Consider the following 19119-nt stretch of genomic DNA (forward strand, 5'->3'; position numbering starts at 1 on the left):
GCGAGGCTGGGGAGAGGACAATCTTCTCTCACCCAATTTGGTTTAACAGTAAAGGGCCTTCGGAGACCAACCACACAAAGCCTAAAAAAGTAGGAAACTTCACTCTATTCAAAACACATGTCAGAAATTGGAGCACTAGAGTAACACAGTGCTTTTGTCCTAGTCTAAACTCTGTCACACAAATCTCCACATTCCCCATCATCTATAATTCTATTAGTCACGGCACATCCACAGACTGAAAAAATACTGTTTTTCACATTATAGAGATGAGAAATGGACTTGAGCTCAACTCAATTACATATAGTAACCCTCAAACAAATAAGTCAAATATAGCTCAGGGCTAAAATGCATTTTATGTCACAGAGAGCAAAACAAAAGAGCAAGCAATAAAAAGATCTCCAACATTTCACAGCATACAGTATTTCTAAGCTATTTCCTGTAAAACTCTATGATAGTCTGAGTGTGGCTTGGAAACATCTTTCAGTTGCCGAGCCCCCAGCCTTGACCTCGGGGGTCAAAGTCAGTCAGGCTCTTCCTGTCTGTGGCTTTTCCCAGGATCCCCTGCCTGTCGGCATGTCAGCACCTCTCCTGTCTCCTCACCAACTCAGGATGTTGCTTTTGCCTTCCAAGAGTTTCCTGAAACCGGAGGAAAAAAAAAAAAAAAAAGATCGGTTTCCATGCAGGGGTCACTTGGTGTGAAAAAAGAAAAGCCATTAAATATTGCTGTTTTGTATATTTGACTCAATTTTACAAACTCGCTGCCCTTTGACTTGCGCCTATTTGTGGATGTGAGGATGCGTTAGCCTGTGGGGAATGAAAAGTGAACAGAGAGAATTGTTTTTTATGAAGGGTAAACACAAGACCCACCTTCCCCATTTTCCATACAGTTTTTTTTTGTTTGTTTTTTACAGACAGTAGCTTCTCATTCATTTTAGTTATTTTTCAACACGTAATATATGTATTACAAATAATTTCATTTCAATCCTTGTGTTTAGGACAGGATGCCTTTGACATTTAACCAGCACTCTAATAGAGACCAAGCAGAGAGCCTGAGTTGGAAGCAGCTTTTTCATTCCTAGTCACTAAGATAATTAAAGTTAGCAGTAAAACGGGGTCATGGTCTGATTAGAGGGCATGATGGACAATTAAGGGTGACGTTGCTAAAAAAGCGAAGTACTTTTGAGCAGAGGTGACTGGAAATGGGGCACATTATTAAACGGCATGTAGGTGCCTGTCTCTCTCTCCCTCTCTCTCTTTCTCCAGGTACTGAGAGGAAGAATGAGGGCTAAATGACAAGGTTGCACCCCCGGCAACAGACGTCCTGATTACTTTTTGTCTCAAGCCTCACAGCAGCCCCAAATAAACCAAAGGCGATAAACCTATACACTCAATTAACAGTCGTGTTTACGATGCAGAAGTTAGCTATGCACACCTTTGTATAAACTTTGGTATTAAGCCTGTCATGGATGCTTAAAAATTCTTCTTAGCCCCTGCAGTATACCCGTAACTCTTATTCCCTTGTTGAGCAGCCCAAAGAGTATGTGTGTATAAATGGAAGGCCTGTCATTTCACATTCATTAAAAGTGAAGTTCCAAAATTAATAATGTAAAAATATGGGTTTTAATTAGTCTTCTATTCTGCCCAATGTACTTAAATTGGATCATCTGGTCCCCGATGCCCTTTCACTTAATAAAGAATTAGCCTGTGATGTTCTGAGCTTGACAGGTAGGATAAAGTGGAGAAAATCACTGCTGTTATATAAAGGATATATCCGTTTGTACGTAATTTGCAGCTTAGTCAATTTGACAGAGGGGAGGTTCCCCGCCATGGATCCCGTGCAGGTTTCCATTTAATGCATTTCTATCATGTTATGGCGTGACCACACCATTGCCTTGCACTGCTCATTTCTGTCATATAATTAGTGACATTAATCCAATTTGATTGGATATCTGCCTCACTTTGGCTGGAGCATTACTTTTGTGTAGACTCTGAACCTACATAGGCAAGGTTCCTGCTGAGTGTGATCAAGTCCACTGAAGTTTTTAAGTGCTATTTAAAATTTACATTTCTTCTTTTATTTATTTTTTTTATTTTAGATTTGCATTCCATATTATACCTGATAATTTCGACATTTAAATAGGAAATTAAATGACACTCCTGTTGTGTGTATATGAGAGACACCATACACTGTGTGTTTGTGCTTTGAACTTGCACAGATAAAAAACAACTTTCACTCATGATCGTCCAAAGCTCAAAGCTTGTTGTATCTTCGAGGTTAAATAGGGGGGTTTAAAAGGAGGCTTTAGTTGAAAGCATATGGCATCCATGAGTGATCCTTTACATTCAGTGGCCATATACTGGTGTTTGTGTGCGGTTGAGTGGGTGTTGTCGCGCTATTCTCAGGCAACGAGCCCAGACAGCTCTCACCCTCTCCTCTCTCTCTCTCTCACTCACTCACTCACTCACTCACTCCCTCGCGCGGGACAGGCACAGCTGTCAGATCAAAATCAATCGCATTTTAAAGGACGTGCGAGCTAAATATTTCATTCTTGCCTTGGGAACCAATTAAGTGCTACATATGAAGTCAGAAGGACTGGTTGAGCCGGAGTCGTACTGGTGCGTACCAGCTGCTCCATTGCTTACACCAACCCCCCTTTACCCCATGCAAATGTGTCAGTGTGAACGTTCGAGTTCAATTACCTAGTGATGTTTTAAAAATGCACCAAAGCCAGACTGGCAGTCCGGAATTGGAGGGGATCCACCCCAGGTATGTTGTTTATTTAGTTGTTGTCTGTTGTGCTGGCTGTAACCCATTTGCCCTGATTGCAGATGTAAAGGATCGCAGCGATAGGAGGGACTGGGGCCTTCAAAGTGCCATGTGTCAGAGAACACCTCACACCGGATGGCAGGGACAACTGGCATCTATTCCTCAAACCATGACCCCTGCCTCCATCTCCCATTACACTGTATCACTGCTCACACACAGAAAAAAAGAGGCTATTTTCAGATTTAATCTTTATGAATGTTTCCTCTGGGTGCCCTCTATATATTTTTTGCTGATGCTGATTTTTGTCCTTTTTATTTGCTCTTTTGTCCACTTCTCCATTTCCTCTTCACTTTAATCAGATTCCCTGGGTATGATAAATCACCATCTATGTATTCCTTTTGGAGTTGGAACAACGTATCGTGTCCTTCCAGAGCATCTGCTTTGTCAATCTAAAGGACAAGTAAAAACATTTTTAGACTAAAAGTGTGCGCTAAGACTGAAGAAAGGCAGGGGTGAAACAGATTAGAGAGTGAAAGAGAGAAAAAAAAGAGTCACACTAGGAAGGTTAAAGTGTGTATATGTGGGGGGGGGGGCTGAAGGCGTGTACAGTGTGTGACTGAAAACGAAAGAGCGTGGTAGTCTAAGTGGAAAAGAGGATATCTGAGGGAGCAGAAAGAAAAAGTGAGAGAAAAACAAAAGCAGAGAGCAGAACAGGCAATGAGAGAGAGAGAACGAGGCAAAGTGAGAGACAGTGCAAAAAGGAAACAGTGTGAAAGAGAGAGTGAGAGAAAGGAAAAGTGGGAGAGAAAGAGAGAGACAGGGAGGGAGTATGATTGATAACGGTGCTGACAGAACCCCTCTGGCCATGCTCTCTGTGGCAGTTTGGGGAGACAGGGCCTCCCCGCGTGAGACCGAGCTGCCCCTCGCCACTGTCCCAGCACACACTCCACATCTGGTGGGATCGCCCACGCTAGGTCAGGGGTCACGGCACCATGGGGCTACTTTCGGACTCACATCCCCAGAATGCTCGGAGAAAAACACAAGGCCTGTCGGGTCCACGCAATAATCAGCATTTTGAAAGTACAACTATGAGCCTAATCCCTCCTCAGGATTATTTTTCTGTTGCATTGACCTGGGAAAAAGGTAAGATTAAAATAAAAATAAAAAAACACAGCTTTTTTTATTTTTTAGCTAAACTGTGATGACATGGAGTATCACAAAAACAAAAGCTCTGTTGAAGGTATGCAGAGATTAATGTGCTGATGTGCAGTGTGTGTGTGTGTGTGTGTGTGTGTGTGTGTCTGTTCACTTTCAGTATATGTGTGTGCATTACTGCCCGTGTGCGAGGAGACAACACTGATGAATTAGAGATAAATAATGAAGTAGCTTGGGGACTGATTTGTGATAGCAAGAGAGCCCATCAACAGAGAACACTAATACTTTTGAATGCTATGCCGTTTGATGTTGATCAAGTTCAACTCGGTTGACAGGACTGAGAAGACTGTGGGGAGCACAGGGACCGTACTAGAGAACCTACTCAGACAGGTGAAAGAGGAGAGGGACAATACCACTCAGACACACTCACGTACGCAGCCACTCACACATATAAACACACACCAAACCACCTACACACACACACACACACACACACACACGCACGCGCCGAGGAACCCTTATCCAGTGCACCAGTGAGTTATTTAAACATTTTAGCATTAAACAAGAAAAGGTTAACACATCACTTGTATACTCAAAGGTATTTTATTCTATTTCAGAAGCCACTTTTTGATAATTAACTGAGTGAAATTCTTAAGAAACACACATTAAATGGCATAGCACCCTGCCAATTTGTGTCTATAGACATTCATGACATGCCACTGTCCCTCTATTGCTTGGGGCATGGGTCATTTTGAAAGTGTCACCATTTAACCGGGGGGAGGGTTGGGTCTCCATACCTCCAGCATTAGCCCATGTGGGCAGAGTTCGGGTGTGTGGAGAGCGTGGCCTCATTATGAAGGAGATAAAGACCGTTAAGGCTGTTTGGTCTTGGGCTGGCTCCAGCCCCTATGGTGAAACACACCTGCTCCCCTCTTTAAAAAGCCCTGCTCCAGTTTAGCTCTTGGCCACGGACGAGTAATGACCTATCCAGGGGGCCGTAACGCCCGCTTCGTTTAGCCTGTCGTTAAGACCCAGAGTCAGCAGCATACTGCGGCACAGTACCGTGCCAAAACTCAGTACAGGGTGTCCTTGCCAAAGATCTAACATCAAGCCTACTCCGTTAGAATATGGATAACTAACTAGCTAACCACATTAATGAAATGGCAGAATAAATTTGGCAGCATTACTCTCCACTTGAAGAATTTCTTTTAGACATATTGTCAGTTGGGTTTGATACTTTGATAATTCAACTGAATCATCAACATGAATATAAATCAAAAAATAAGCCCTTGTATCTCAGCCAATAGGAGCACACTCAAGAATACAGTATCCACTTAGTAATTAGAGAACATAAAGTTGCAGCTTGACACTGCTTGGTTTCCCATTGTTGTCCTGTCTTTGTTGTTACACACACGCACACACTCACAGACATGCACAAACACACTCAATGAAGACACACACACACACATGCATGAACGTGCCCACACGCAACATGCATGTGCACATACAGAGGCACACACATGCATGCACACTCACACACACACACACACACACACAAAAACGCACTCACACACACAAACGCACTCACACACATATAAAGATTTCCCAGTTTCCCAGTTATGTTTTCATCAAAGCTTTTCTTTGGCACTACAGAGCAGCGTCAGTATGGTAATGTGTTGTGCTGCCTGGAAAGCTGTCAAAAAGCTCCCACCTTGGATGAGAGACCACGGTAATTCAACTGGGCTCCTGTCTTCTGTGTGTTCAGGTCTCCTCATTATTCCGCTTTGCAGGGTAATGGCGTCTTGCACTGTTTTATCTGTCAGCTCACAGCAAACTATAGTTTTTTAGCCCTGTATATTAGATGCTAACATCAAAGGCAGCTGTCTTGACACAGGAGAGAAAGAAAAAAATTGTTGCGTAAAAAAATGGAAACACTCCCGGTAGGCGAAAATTGAATCTCTTTACGTCTGGGGTGATGTGTGTATTGAGAATAGATTTGCTGGTTGGCGTCTATGTGTTTGTTCTCGAGTAAACAGCAAGGCTTGTTTGGGTGTAACTGTCAGGTATATGTGTGTGCCCCGTGTGAAAATGGGTTTGTTCGCAAAGTGGGAGTTAGAAAAAAAACAGCAACACAAATTCACTCTAGCTGTCTGATCAATGGGGATTTAAGTTACCAGTGACAACTGCGTAGCAGATGTCAAGAGACATAGACCCCTCGCATACCGTAGCAATGCTAGCCGCATATTCTATCAGCAGGTTTTGTGACTTGTCTCTTTTTACCCAGCTGAACACTTCTGAGAAGTGATTTGTACATGCACCAGTTAGATCATTTGAGAACACATTTTTGTTTGGTTGGAGTTTTATTCAAGTTTCAAGAAAAGTGTGGCTCCAAAACTAAAGTCTGGCACCATCCTGCCCCCGCCTGCACTCACCTCTATTCGGGCATGTGGAGTTTTTGCCCCCTTAGGTAGTGGCAGATTTGTATACAGTGTGTGTGTTTATTGCAAGTGTGTGTATGGTGAAGTAAGATCTGTGTTTATAGGAGTAGATGAGTGTGTGTGTGTGTGTGTGTGTGAGTGTGTGTGTGTTGGGGGGGTAGGGTTCTTCAGAAGACGCGAGAGCAAATTAAAACTCACCGCAGGAAATGAGCGCCCTTGGCACTCCTCTTCCCAAGCAGCTGCACACACCCCAACCATCATCTGCCATTTTGACACATCCACGGGGCGTAGCAGGCAGCGACAAGGGGGGAGCGAGGGGTGCCAACGCGACACCCACGGCTGCGAGCATCGCCGGGCCGCAGCCTCCAGCCAAACAGGTGTGTGACATCATGCCGCTGGTTCCTCTTCGGGGGCCCGGGGAGCAGGCTGGGGGACCAGAGCAGAGAGGGGGGTGGAGGAGGAAACAAAGGGAGGTTAGGTCTCTACCTGACAAGCTCATTGATAACGTTTGGGACATGAGCCCTGAAGTCGATGGCAAATTGCCTCTAATGTCTCCCGGAGATCACGGGCCAAAGTCAGGTGCTGGGCGCTAAATGGGCTCATTAGTTATGATTTTTTTTCCTTCTTTTTTTGGACTTTGCAAGGAGTTTTACACACACACAAACACACACATGCACACCCACACCATGTCAGAGATAGTTGAAGCCAGAGGGCTTTTACAAACTTGGGACGTCATCATAACTCAAGACAGGGTTATAGTTGAGCCCAAGTGTTGAGACCTTTTCCACTCAGCTCTTGTAGCACATACAAAGCAGGACAGTTCTGGTTTGGTGTTTGACTATTTCAAAAACTGAGACTCGCAGAGTTATCTCGGGAATACACAAGTCAAATCGAAATGATCTGAAATCAATTCAATGCAGACAATGAACATTGTGATTTTTTTTTGTTTTTTTTATTATTATTCATCAAATCTCGTAACCAGAATAAAAACTTAATAAAGAGACAACCAATAAAATCAGCACGTACCTATTTAGAATCCGTGGCACGTCTCCCACATACACCCCTCTTCACACTTCAGTCGAATCCCCCAGCGACAGATCCTGTAACAGAGGAGAGGGAGGCTGTGAGTAGCCTGGGGGGTTCCTAAAGGCACCCGTCTGGGACCTGCTTCATAATCAGTGGACAGAGAGGATAGTGGTGGTACGGCTTCCCAGAGCCACTCTCTCCCCCTGGCTGCCCGAACTCTGGTAAGCACCCCAGGGCTACCTGTTAAGGTGTTCCCCCTGGTCCAGTCTCTCTTCCTGGGCAAAAAACTTACATGCAGTCTGCTGTCTCCAGACTACAGTGAACATGATCCGGTTGCTGATTGGATGAAGGGGACAGGAATTGTGTGTGTGTATTGTTTATGTGCATTTGTACGCAAATTGATGTTGATGTACACATACTTATGCATGCAAGGGGCCCATTATGTATGCGGGAGCACAGCCACGTGTGTATGTGTTTGCTAATGCACACACATGTTGGTGTTCTCTGCATGTACAAATGTTGTGCATGGCTCCTTGTGTTGCTAAGAGGAGGTATATTATTGTTAGTTGTCAAGGAGACATTGCAATGGAGCTGGAATTACTCACCCACACGGACATAACTGTATGCCAAGTAACAGCCTGGACAATATAAGTCTCTCTGCAGACCTCTTTGGCCCTTATCAACAATAATGCTTGTTAATAATGTGAAATGGCTCTAATTAGTCTGCAGTGAAATTAACTGCTGTTGCCTAATAAGAAATGATCTCCCTGATAATACAGTTTTTAAAAAGACAGCAGCTCAGAGATAATAGACACTAAAGTTGAAATATGGCCACTGATGTGTGTGCTGTTGGACTTTTTGGATTTTTAGAAAAAAGCATATTATGACATGTTGTCTGGGATCTGTTTTATCTGTCTGAGTTTTTATTGTAGTTACTGTAGGTATATGTAACATTGGCTGTGTTTCTGTTTCCATAGTCAGGAACCATATTCCCTTGACTGCGCCTCGGGGTATATCTCCTCCTTTCCGCTGTTCTACAGCAGACCTCAACATCACCGCTGCTGCTGTAGATGCAGAAAACACTGTACTGGTAAGCAACCAGGGAGGCAGGTCTGGGGCTGCAGCCGTGGACTTTCTAATTCAGGCGCTGGCCAAGGGATCTGGAGAGACATAGATTTTAACAAACACACTGGCCATTTCCAAATCTGCCGTGTGTGCTCAGCCGTCCATGGTTCTCCAAGATATCTGGAGAAGAGGGAGGGTGGGCGGGAGGCTTCGGGGAGGTGGGGTGTACAAGGCGGAGAGAGCCAGGACTGTGCCGTCTCTCCAGTTTGGTTTGGTCCGAGCACAGAGCCAGCTGGCCTCATTAGGACTTGATGGGAGGCGGGCTGGCATGAGACGTGCACATGCATGCACACATCAACAAATGTAGTGTGAAGCGTGGCCTGATGCCCGTGAAAGACCCACACGAAAGTTTTTTTTTCTTCTTTTTTTTTCTTTTTTTTTTTTTATTGAGTGCACTGTGGCTTATGGGCAGAGGGAATGTATGATGTGGGAAAACATGATCATTAGTTTATGTCTCTCTTTAAGGTGCTGTCTTTACCTGGCTCACCTGAGCTACCTCAGTGCGCTTGAGTGCTTGTTTGAGGGAAGTGCGAAGCATGAACAGGGGCAATGAGGGTTGGGGATGGATGGAGTGGAGTACGTATAAAGGGACGAGAGGATATGATTCATGGTAGGGTGGGTTCATCACGAGAGACGGCCACTGACCTACAGTCTGAGGGCCGTTGGACCGGAACCAAGGCCTTGTTCCGACAGAGCGAGTGTAGCGTGAGCTGTGACGGATGGCGCCGGTCTGTTTGAGAGCCCCTGAGCAGGTGTGTGTCTCGCTCACATCTGCAGGCAAGCACAGTGAACCGAGACCAAATGGCAGACGCACGGGGCCCATCGGGTACCTGTGCACTGAGACACACTAATGATTATGGATGCAGGCCTATTAACGGTCACATCTGTAAGGGAGAACAACAACCAGCGCGCTGGGAGTGAGTCAGCAGTTTTAACTCCCCTCTGGAACATAGACATGCTGGTGTCAATGTTGAGATAAAAAACTCAAGTCAAAATGCTGCTATTCCCCCAGTTCAGGTCCACGAATGGACCTCAGCTCTCACCCAAAAAATCACAAGGCTCTCCGGCCTCCTTGAGTGAAGACTTTAGGAAGTTTACTTGTTGAACTTGAAAACTGACACATGCTTGAGCTGGATTTCAGGACAGAAAGTGAAGGACATTCTGAGTGGATTAAAAAAAAAAAAGAAAGAAAAAAAAAAAGAACTTGCTGTTACAGCTCAACACTAAATTATCTAATGAATTCATCAACTTAAAAACAGCGTTAAATATTAATTCTAAGAGTATAGGTAATAAATTAAATATAACTCATTGACTCATTATTTAAAAATGCATAATATGATTTGCATAGTTTTATCCTGATAGGAAATAATAATGGGTAGTTGTCTTGTAGCGTCTTTCATGACGGATGAAGCTTGCGTCTTTTTGTTCCCTCATCATCCCTCTCTCCTACTTGCTTCTCATTAAAGTTTTAACGGAGGCTGTTTTAATTGTCAATCCTTTGACAGGTTGATAAAAGCAACTTGACAATTAAGTTCATTGGCTCTGCTATGCATATTAATTAGGTCTTATTTGGGTTTCTATTGTTATTGGAAGGAGCACTCATGGTGTAGCAAAATGTCATCCATTAACTTCCCTCTTCTCAGAACTTAATGTAATTAAGCTTGCTATTGTATGACTACGAGAGGAGACTCTAGAGAGAGGAACTTTTAGTATTCATTGTATAAATGAGTAATGCCATTCCTGTGACACAGCAACAACGCTATTTCTCCAAAAATCAGCCATTCACAACTTTATTATCTGTAACAAGTGCTGCCTGCTCTTGTTTGGTTAACGGACAAAGGAAGCTTGCTTTCATGTCATTGTGTGTGCATGCACATGTGCATGAAGCGTGTGTGTGTGCGCGTGCGTGCATCTGGTTTGTCTATGAATGTGTGAAGCAGAGATGAAGCGAGAGGGCGTGCGTGTCAGAGGGGAAAACGAAGCAGGACATAAAGGGTGCAGAGCGGCTCAGCACTGGGAGGGAGGGAAAGAAAAAACGAAGGAGTGGTGGGGATGGGGTGTGGGGGGGGGGTGTTTCTAGCAGATTACCCAGTGCACCTTGCTCAACTCTGCAGGCCCACACACTCACATCAAAGTGGTACCCCCTATCTGCCCGAGGCTTAGTCGGCCCCTGTCCACCCCCCATGTCACTCCATACATCCTCCTGTTCATGTTGAATAATTGACAGTTCTGTTTTACATGCTCAGCATTTGCCAGGACATGGAAGTGTGACTCCAAACAGGGCATGACTCCGAGAGGTGCTGTGCGTTGGGTTGACTTCATTAGAATGTGCCCTACTAATGCTCCGCGCGCACCCTGAGCTGAATACCATCAAGCATAATCCATGGAGGAATTGTCTGTTGAAACAGAGAGGCGGTTGCGGTAATAAATACGCATTTTTGCTGTGGTTTTATCGACACTTAATCGTCCACATAGCTGAAAGAGTTTCCCTTCCCACATGTGAGTTGACAGCAGGTTTCATTTCCTAGCCAGGTTTATGAAGGGAGCAACAACTCCCTTCATTACAATGAGACTGTTTCGGCCCCTTCTTTCAAGATACTATGCGCTGTCTGGTGTGCACTTACATTCTGAATCTGCTGAACTTGTTGGATGTCACTCAAGACTGCCAGAATGGCCGTGCATAGCAAAGGACAATGACTGCCATGGGTATGTGAAGGGGGCTAGAGTGTTTGTGCCAGGGTGATCTCTGAAGTCAAATAAGCCATTATCAGTCTGTCAAGCCAGGTCTCATTTGAGGTCTCTTAATAACAGTTAAGCAGTTTGGTGAAGTCTCTATCAATGCACTGGTAATAGCTTTTTTTACAACTACTGTAGAGAAATTGGACAAAGAGCTGAAGTGATAAAGTCAGGCTGCAACAGGGTGGTGAGTTTCTCTAGTTTTAATCCGCTCTTGCATATGCACTGAAATGAGAGAAAATGCCAAAGCACATCTGCTGTTCTGTCTTTGCATCACATAGGTTATGGAGATTGAATCTTTACTGTAGTGTAGTATGGTATAGTCCTTAAAGCAAGGGAGGGAAAGGCCTGGCTGTTCATTTGATAGTTTACCTTGACCCCTGAAGTGTGTCGCTCGCACCCTGAGGGCTTGGGCTGGCAAAACCTTTCTCAGTCCCCCCTGGGAATGATAATCTCAACGTGGGCGTTTACCACGGACACCAGACACAACACCATTAGCCACAGCTCCGCTGCTGCTCATTAGGACCCCCGATCGATACAGGCGGCCACAGAAATCGCCAGTGCTGCGGAACCAGCTATCACTCTTCAGAGTTATTATCGTAAACAGCACTGGCCAAGATTTAGGGCAGTATCCCACTTTTCCTGTTTCTATTGGAGAGAGAGGGTTGGAAGAGCAATAACTGACTGACTGAGGCCCTTCTTTGAACATTATATTGTATCACTTGTGCTGAAACTTTGTGCTGTGTGGAGTCATCGCCTTGCAATAAAATTAGAAGCAGTCAGGAAGCATTACTGTGTGCTCTGCTCTGTTCTCTAGGGTTTGGTGTTATGACATGGTCGGAGCAGAAAAACACTGACACAGAGGAAGTTCACTCATTGCTGCGAAGATATGTGAGTGCTGATGTCTCCCTTATTGAGTGTCAAAAACAAAGTATGAGCAGGTTTAAACACAACTTCAAAATTTGCTGAGTTTGCAAAGCAACTCTGTAGACGTCATAAAATGTGTTACAGGAAAGGTAGTGTACAAACGTATAGGGTCAAAATGGGAGCAACTAAATGCAGAATGACCACACTGTTTTTAAAATGCTGCAGTGCACCATGGGACCTGTGTTTGATATCACCACGACGAGATAATTTAATTATTTTCCAATTCTTTCCCTCCGAAACATGAGGTGTGGAGACATTAGTCACAGGAAATTGTAGATGAAAAGACAAAAAAAAAAAAAAGGATAGTCCATTGGTTTCTGGCAGAGAGAGAGAATAATATTGAGGCAAAATTGTGAAAATAAGAAAAAGGGGAGATGTATTGATTTTTGGTGGAGCCAGAGAAAGAAAAGAGAGGGAATAAAGAAGTGCTCTTTGGCCGATGTGTCCAAATGATGTCTCAGGGGAGGTTCTTAATGGTGGGGGGAGGGGTGGAGGGGGGTTAAGGGGGTGAGGTGGGGTTGACGGGGGCAGGTGCCTACCCTGACTAAGGCATGGAACTGCCCTTAGGCTAGGGCTAATGGTATTGGCTGAGCTTACTTTAAGCAGCTCTTTCCTAATGGCCAACTATGAGTGTGCCACAGGATAGACAGGTATTGATTGGTTCAAATGCTCTTGAGTTGACAAGAACTGAAAGTCCCTCAAGCATATACAATCTTGCAGCAAATTATGTCACACGGAAAGGTGATTAAAAACAGAAGCTTGGGGCAGGCACACTCATTAAAAGTGTATATGATATTTCTCTTGTTGTCCTTGTGTTGCTCTTCTCTTCTTTGTGTTTACTCCTTTTACTTGCCAAAGCCTTTGTCTCTCTGGTGTTTGTTTGTTTTTTACAGTTTTCCTGAGTGAGAAATGTCTGTTTATATATTGTGAAATTCCACCAGCAACACAGTCTTCAAACCGTATTTTCCATAATAGAGATCCAGTGCATTGACGGTTGAACCGCCATTGCGTCAGTCAAAGAGGTGCGCATACTGTAGTTATGCACTTCATCAGTGGTGCAGAATTTTCATTTGAATGAAGTCAAATGGTCTGACATTCTTTAAAAAATGAATACAGGTGTGATGGTTATATTCTCTTAAAAAAAAAAAAAAAAAAAGCTGCAGCATGCGGGTATAGTATACAGAGAACAATGCCATATATTTGCTTTGTTGTCATGCCCCCCTTCCTCATACACACATACAAAAAATGCTGTGTACAAGATTTTCTCTTATTCACAAGGGGCGCTTTCTAGACTGCTTGAGGCATCTGCTTTGATTGCATAATTCCCAAGAGACGAACAACACAAAACAAAAATACTGACTGAATTCAGACTTATAATATACCGAACAAATAACATACCAGCCCCACTCTTCAAAACCATAGTTCTCTAAAGAAAAGGAATTGGAGAGTAAATTCAAAGTTGAAAGCTTAGCTCTTTCGCAGTGAATGCAGGGATGAGGGTGAAAGATGAAACAAACTTTTTCCTGGCTGAAAATGTGCAGCATTACTAAAACAAATAGGCCATAGCATGCACATTTACGTACACTTTAACTTAAGTGGTACATTTCAGAGATACTATAAACCATTTTTTAAGCCCTAAATGCCTAGGATATTTCAGGAATGACTGGTGAGGAAATGTTTTATTATGCAGAGTTAATACAGCAGGTCCCCCACGTCATCTGGTGCTTTGCCAAGTGTAGCATGACAGTTTCAAGCAAAGTAAACAGTGTTGAACAAATGAAAGTTAAATGAAATGACGGGTCCTTTTTCCTCAGGAAAACAAAAAAAAAAAAAAAAAAAAAAGATTTTCTGCATCCAAATGATACGGCTGCACTCAAAGCTCACAGTTTTCTTCTCTTTCGATTAAATGCTCTTTCTCTGGCTGTTTGTGCTTTACAGTGGAGTGTGCTACATCGCTACTTTCTTCTCTACAGGGGCCCCTGGGCTCCCCAAGCAATAGGAGTAAATTAGAGTGCACCTGTTCCAGCTCCAAGATAAGCCATCTCCAGAGGATTTCCTCTGAGTAAAATGAAGTGAGTGAAGAATAAACAGAATATCACAGCATTACTCCGCCAAGGTGAAGTTGCTGCTGCTCTGGGGACACGGTTCGTTTTGCACAACACCCAGCAAAATATCCTCTATAAACCTCTGGATGTAAGACTGTAGGAATGGTCTCTGCTCACAGCGGAGAGAATAGGCGCTGCACTTTTGTGCTCCAACCAAGGCAGTGAGTCTGCTTCTCGACTGTATCTACTCACAACCTTGACTTGAAATGCTGTTATTTGTGGTCTGGGTTTTGTGGTTTGTTTCCAACATGTTTTGACTCTGTGTCAACACATCTGCGATAGTCAAACATCAAAACCGCATACTTCCCCCTTTTTCCATTCCTGTACTGCTGCCAAATATTTCTGAAAGTATCTAATTAAGTCAACTAAGAAAATTGTCAGTACATCACTCTCCTCTTCCCATCAGCTTAGCCACATGAGTAACTCCTTGTATGTTTCTTAGAGGAAATAAAAGATGTAACCCCAGTGTGATGCCCAAAGACCACTGACCGTAGATGTCTAGAATGCAAAATTCACTCAGTTGGTTCACACATAAAAGGCATGGATAATTAGAGGAATAATGTAATTCATCATACGTTTGATAATCAGTCTGATTTGGTCTCCTATCTGCACCAGGGCATTCAAATAACCCCCCTACTATTAGCACCCCACTCTCCCTCACACCAGTAGTCTGTTTTACCCTCTCTTTGTTCCCCTACAACACATTATCATTATTGTAGCTAATTGCATGGTTTGCCTTGAAGTCGTGCTGGAGACTCGTGATCTGGGGTTGAAACGTGGACGGGGATCCAGTCTTCTCCACAGCTTGCTTTACACTGCTAATTGCCGTTACCACAGGATAAGGCGCGCTCCTCGCTGTGGCCAGCCGGACGAGGCTGGAACAAGCATGGTGTGGGTAGGGTGGGGGGATACTATCACACAAGGGTGGTAAGACGTGGGAGGGAGAGCCAAGGGTGGCATAACTGAGGTGGGATGGGTACACCAGATTGGGGAGGGAAAGGGTAGTGGTTGGGGGTAAGCGGGGGGGATGAAACCGGCGTTAGATGTAGGTCAGCGGGAGTGGAGTACCCTAAAGATTACAGTTGGTTAGTGCGACCCCTCTCTGACAGGATCTGAGCCCTTACTCCCAGCAGAGGTGGACCCTGGCATTTGGGGAACCCAGCTATTAGTGAGGCTAATAAAGCCTGGGCAGCAAGTTTTGAACCTCCGGTAGTCCAGAGACACTGTCCTGCCACAGGTCCAAAGGCTGGATCTTAGTTAATGTGGTCCTAAATGACTGAAGAGAGTCTTTAAATGATTGTTAGCGAGACAGTGGCGCTGGGATGTGGTGTAAAAGGCATCTATAGATACCAATTTTCATTTTACAGTCTCCTAATAACTGTGTTTTTATGAGCATATCTTTTTATTATCTTTGTTTATTAAAGAAGTGTAATGTGAGAGATGAGTTCATCTAACTCTGAAAATCTGAGATTTGTGTGAGCTCTGATAGTTTCTTAATTCAGCTGGGAACGTTAGTTTTACACCACAGTATCAACTTCCAACTTCAAAATGAGTCACAGCTCCCCGATGGGGTTTTAGAAGAGGAAATGGAATCACAGACATAACTAGTGACAAAGCCTCCATCACCTCATATAAGATCTCATTCCATCTGTGAGAACTTTGGGTCTACCCTAGAAAAATAATAAATATCCTCTTCTCATTGCTGCCGCTCGTTTTGTTCAAAAGGTGGTTTCAAGACCAAACAAAGGAAATGGTGTCATTAATGATATATATTATGAACTAGGGCCTCTTAGAACAGTTTCCTACAAATTCATGGATAAGGGGTTGATCTCTTTCCTAACAAAGGATCTCTAAAATACGAAGTGAAAAGCTACCCAAGATGAAGCTGGTAAAGAAACAAGCGAGGAAGAGCCTATTTCCACAACACAAACAGATTTCCTGGCCTTTAGCAGTCTCTTACTGGGATACTTTGAGACATATCCATCAAAACACAGCTGTATTCATTCATATTTCATACCTCCTCCTTCTCCCAGTGCTTTAACACTGTTCTTTGATCAAAGCAGAGAAGTCGGCTCACAACAGGAAGGTTCCCTGCCAGCCAAGAAGGAGAAGGAAGGCCAATTCGCTACTATACTGTACATGCGACCGTATAGCTTGATGTACTTCAACTTCACTCACAAAAAAAAAAAAAGGAAAAAAAAAATTAGAATAAAATAAATTAACGCCTTGCAAATGCAAAACTAAGAAGATCTGAGAAATGCATGACTTTCCACAGATGAAATGCTTTTATATGAATTTCAACATTTTATAGTGAGCTTGGTTTCAGGCCATGTGCAGCTCTACTGCAAAACTGTACAAAATACTTTTTTTGTTACAAACTCAAACTCCATCAGTCAGCGTGAAGAAAAATTAACAATTTTCCTTTTTTTTCTCTTTTTTTTTTTTTTTGCAGAGTTTGAGATGACTGATTGAAGTCTTTGTTGGATTCAGAGGAATAACAGTTTCTGCAACTTAAGTGATGGAATTGCTGAAAGACCGACAGCCAGGACTCAAAACACACAGCTCAAGAGTGTCACCATGTGGAGACGTGTGGACATGACAGAAGAGTAACTGAGCAGCGCCGCTCTACCTCAGAATGCAGCTCAGGAAGAGCAGTCATATTTTCATTTCTTCTACGACCCCTTCCTTAGTTTTATTTTTATTTTTTTATATATATATATTTCTTTTCCAATTAAATTTCATGTCAACTGCTTTACATTAAGCCCTCAGCCTCCCTCTTTACCTCACCTCCACCATATCAATTCCAAGACGTAGCTCTTCCAAAGACCCTTTTCAGTAAGGCTCTGGGAAAAAGTGTTTGAAGACCTCCCTGACATTTAGACTCTCTCTGAAGATGACTTTGCCTTCTACTATAGCCTGCGGGAACATAGTAAGACCCACACTAAACTTCAATTGATATGCAGTACCAGATTCCTCTAGGGGAAATTATCATTCTGTTCATAATAAGAGCCACAACAAGCACCTGGAAAATGACTTTATTATACACTCCGCTTCAATAAAAGTTTCCTATGACCCATTGGAAACACACACATGGCGCGCGCGGAGCATAATCGTGATGAAATGAAAACTATATTATGCATATGATAGAATGCTTATTTGATGGTGGGCTGTGCAAGGAAGCACATCTGCTCGGATGTGCTTGATTGGCAGGTGTGTTAATGCAGCGCTGTAGCCTTGGATGGAGGTGCTCTGAGACCCCTTTTTCCTGAAGCCATTATCCAAATATGTTCTGTTTTTCAAACAAATGAATGGCACAAAAATCAAAGTATCAAAAATGTATTGCCCTTCATAATGGAATTCCCTCTGAGCAAGGACAAGTAACAATGGGCCATTCTCAGCTTCCTGTCCTTTCCCTCTCTATATGCCAATGGATGTGACCTCCACAGCTTTAACAATGGGGCATCCAGCAGCATAAGCACTTGGCTTCTCGCCACCAGCCACTATGTGCAGTAAGGTTGCTTTCATCCTTGTTGTTATATTTAAGGATGACATCCTAGCCTGTCGGCCTCTACCATTGTCTTCGCCGTGATTATTTTCTACCGTTGTTTAGCCCCAGTTGTGGCTCTTTGATGAAAAGGTCGCCACTCAATTGGAAAACAGTCATTAAAATGCGGTGGGTACTATTCACCAGTGTTCATGGGGGAACCAACTCAACTGAGCTGGTTAATCAAAAGTTAATTATATAATTTTCATGCAGATGAGGGAAACATTCAAATGAATCCCAACTCTACAATCATTACAAAAAATAAATAAAGAAATAATTCTAAAATGCTATAAAATGTTCAGGGACCAGGAGGCTGTAAACAATATGAAGTTTAATTTGAGGTAAACAAAGTGAATATCCACCAGGGGGTCTGGGAAGGAGAAAGTGAGGTTAAATCAAATTTGGAAACATAGATACCAGCAGGTTTTGTTGTCCTGATATACGTGCAATTAGGCAGGTCCTTGATGAGGACACTGGGAGAGAGAAAGTTGGCTTTCATAGCAAATGCTCTGGGATTATTTAAAGGGAATTTATGGGATTTTATACTTTATCTGTAAACATTAATTATTCTCACACAAGTATACCAAATTGAATTAAAACCATATTTTAGGAAATGTTATAAAAGCATAATTGTCTTATATGAGCATGTTGCAAAATTATTGGAAACTCCATAAAGATAAGTTTAAACCCCCAGTAAATCAATTCAAGGAAGTCTCATGGTGATTTTCAAAAGAAAATGCACCGGACAACATCTTCTTCAGTAACTTTATCAAAGAAGGTAAAGTAGTCTATAGCACTTTTCAAAAAATTCTTTCCTCATCAAAGGAGATGATTGTGTTATGCAAATTACAACCATGAATATTAAACCAACGACGTGAAGTATCACAAATGAACAAGCATTGTTCTGGAAGTGCAATGGAATGTGGTTTAATTTCTCTTTAAATCTATGTGCTTTTATAATGTTCACCTTTTCCCAGTTGTGCCAGCGGGTTTGGGTTCATTGGTGTGCATTACAACCACGCTCTAACAATGCGGGGCCTCCCCAGTGTCAGCACAGTTCATGAATCCTGGCCCCTTATGCACCAGGCGATTAGTATGGTGCTCCGTCTGTGGGGCTTTGCCAGAAAATGAGTTCTCTTTAAAACATATGCCCCCTGCTGATTCTTTTCCTTTCCTGATATGAAATTCCAATTTTTATAATGAACACCAATTTCCTGTACAGAGAGAGAGAGAGAGAGAAGGGAGGGGGGTCGGGGGGGGGGGGGGTGTAAAAAAAAGTTCTGCACTTTGTCTGTT

At 43.2% G+C, this 19119-nt stretch overlaps 1 long non-coding RNA gene across 1 annotated transcript; it reads right to left on the reverse strand.

Moving 5' to 3' along the window:
• Nucleotides 1-346: 346 nt before the first annotated feature.
• LOC130181780 (uncharacterized) lies at nucleotides 347-7461 on the reverse strand. Its single transcript, XR_008829631.1, has 3 exons — nucleotides 7387-7461; nucleotides 6559-6786; nucleotides 347-636 (listed from the first exon to the last, which is right to left on the reverse strand). It is a non-coding gene; the product is annotated as an uncharacterized LOC130181780 (long non-coding RNA).
• Nucleotides 7462-19119: the final 11658 nt, after the last annotated feature.

This window comes from Seriola aureovittata, chromosome 14, assembly GCF_021018895.1.
Source record: "Seriola aureovittata isolate HTS-2021-v1 ecotype China chromosome 14, ASM2101889v1, whole genome shotgun sequence".
NCBI lineage: Eukaryota > Metazoa > Chordata > Actinopteri > Carangiformes > Carangidae > Seriola > Seriola aureovittata.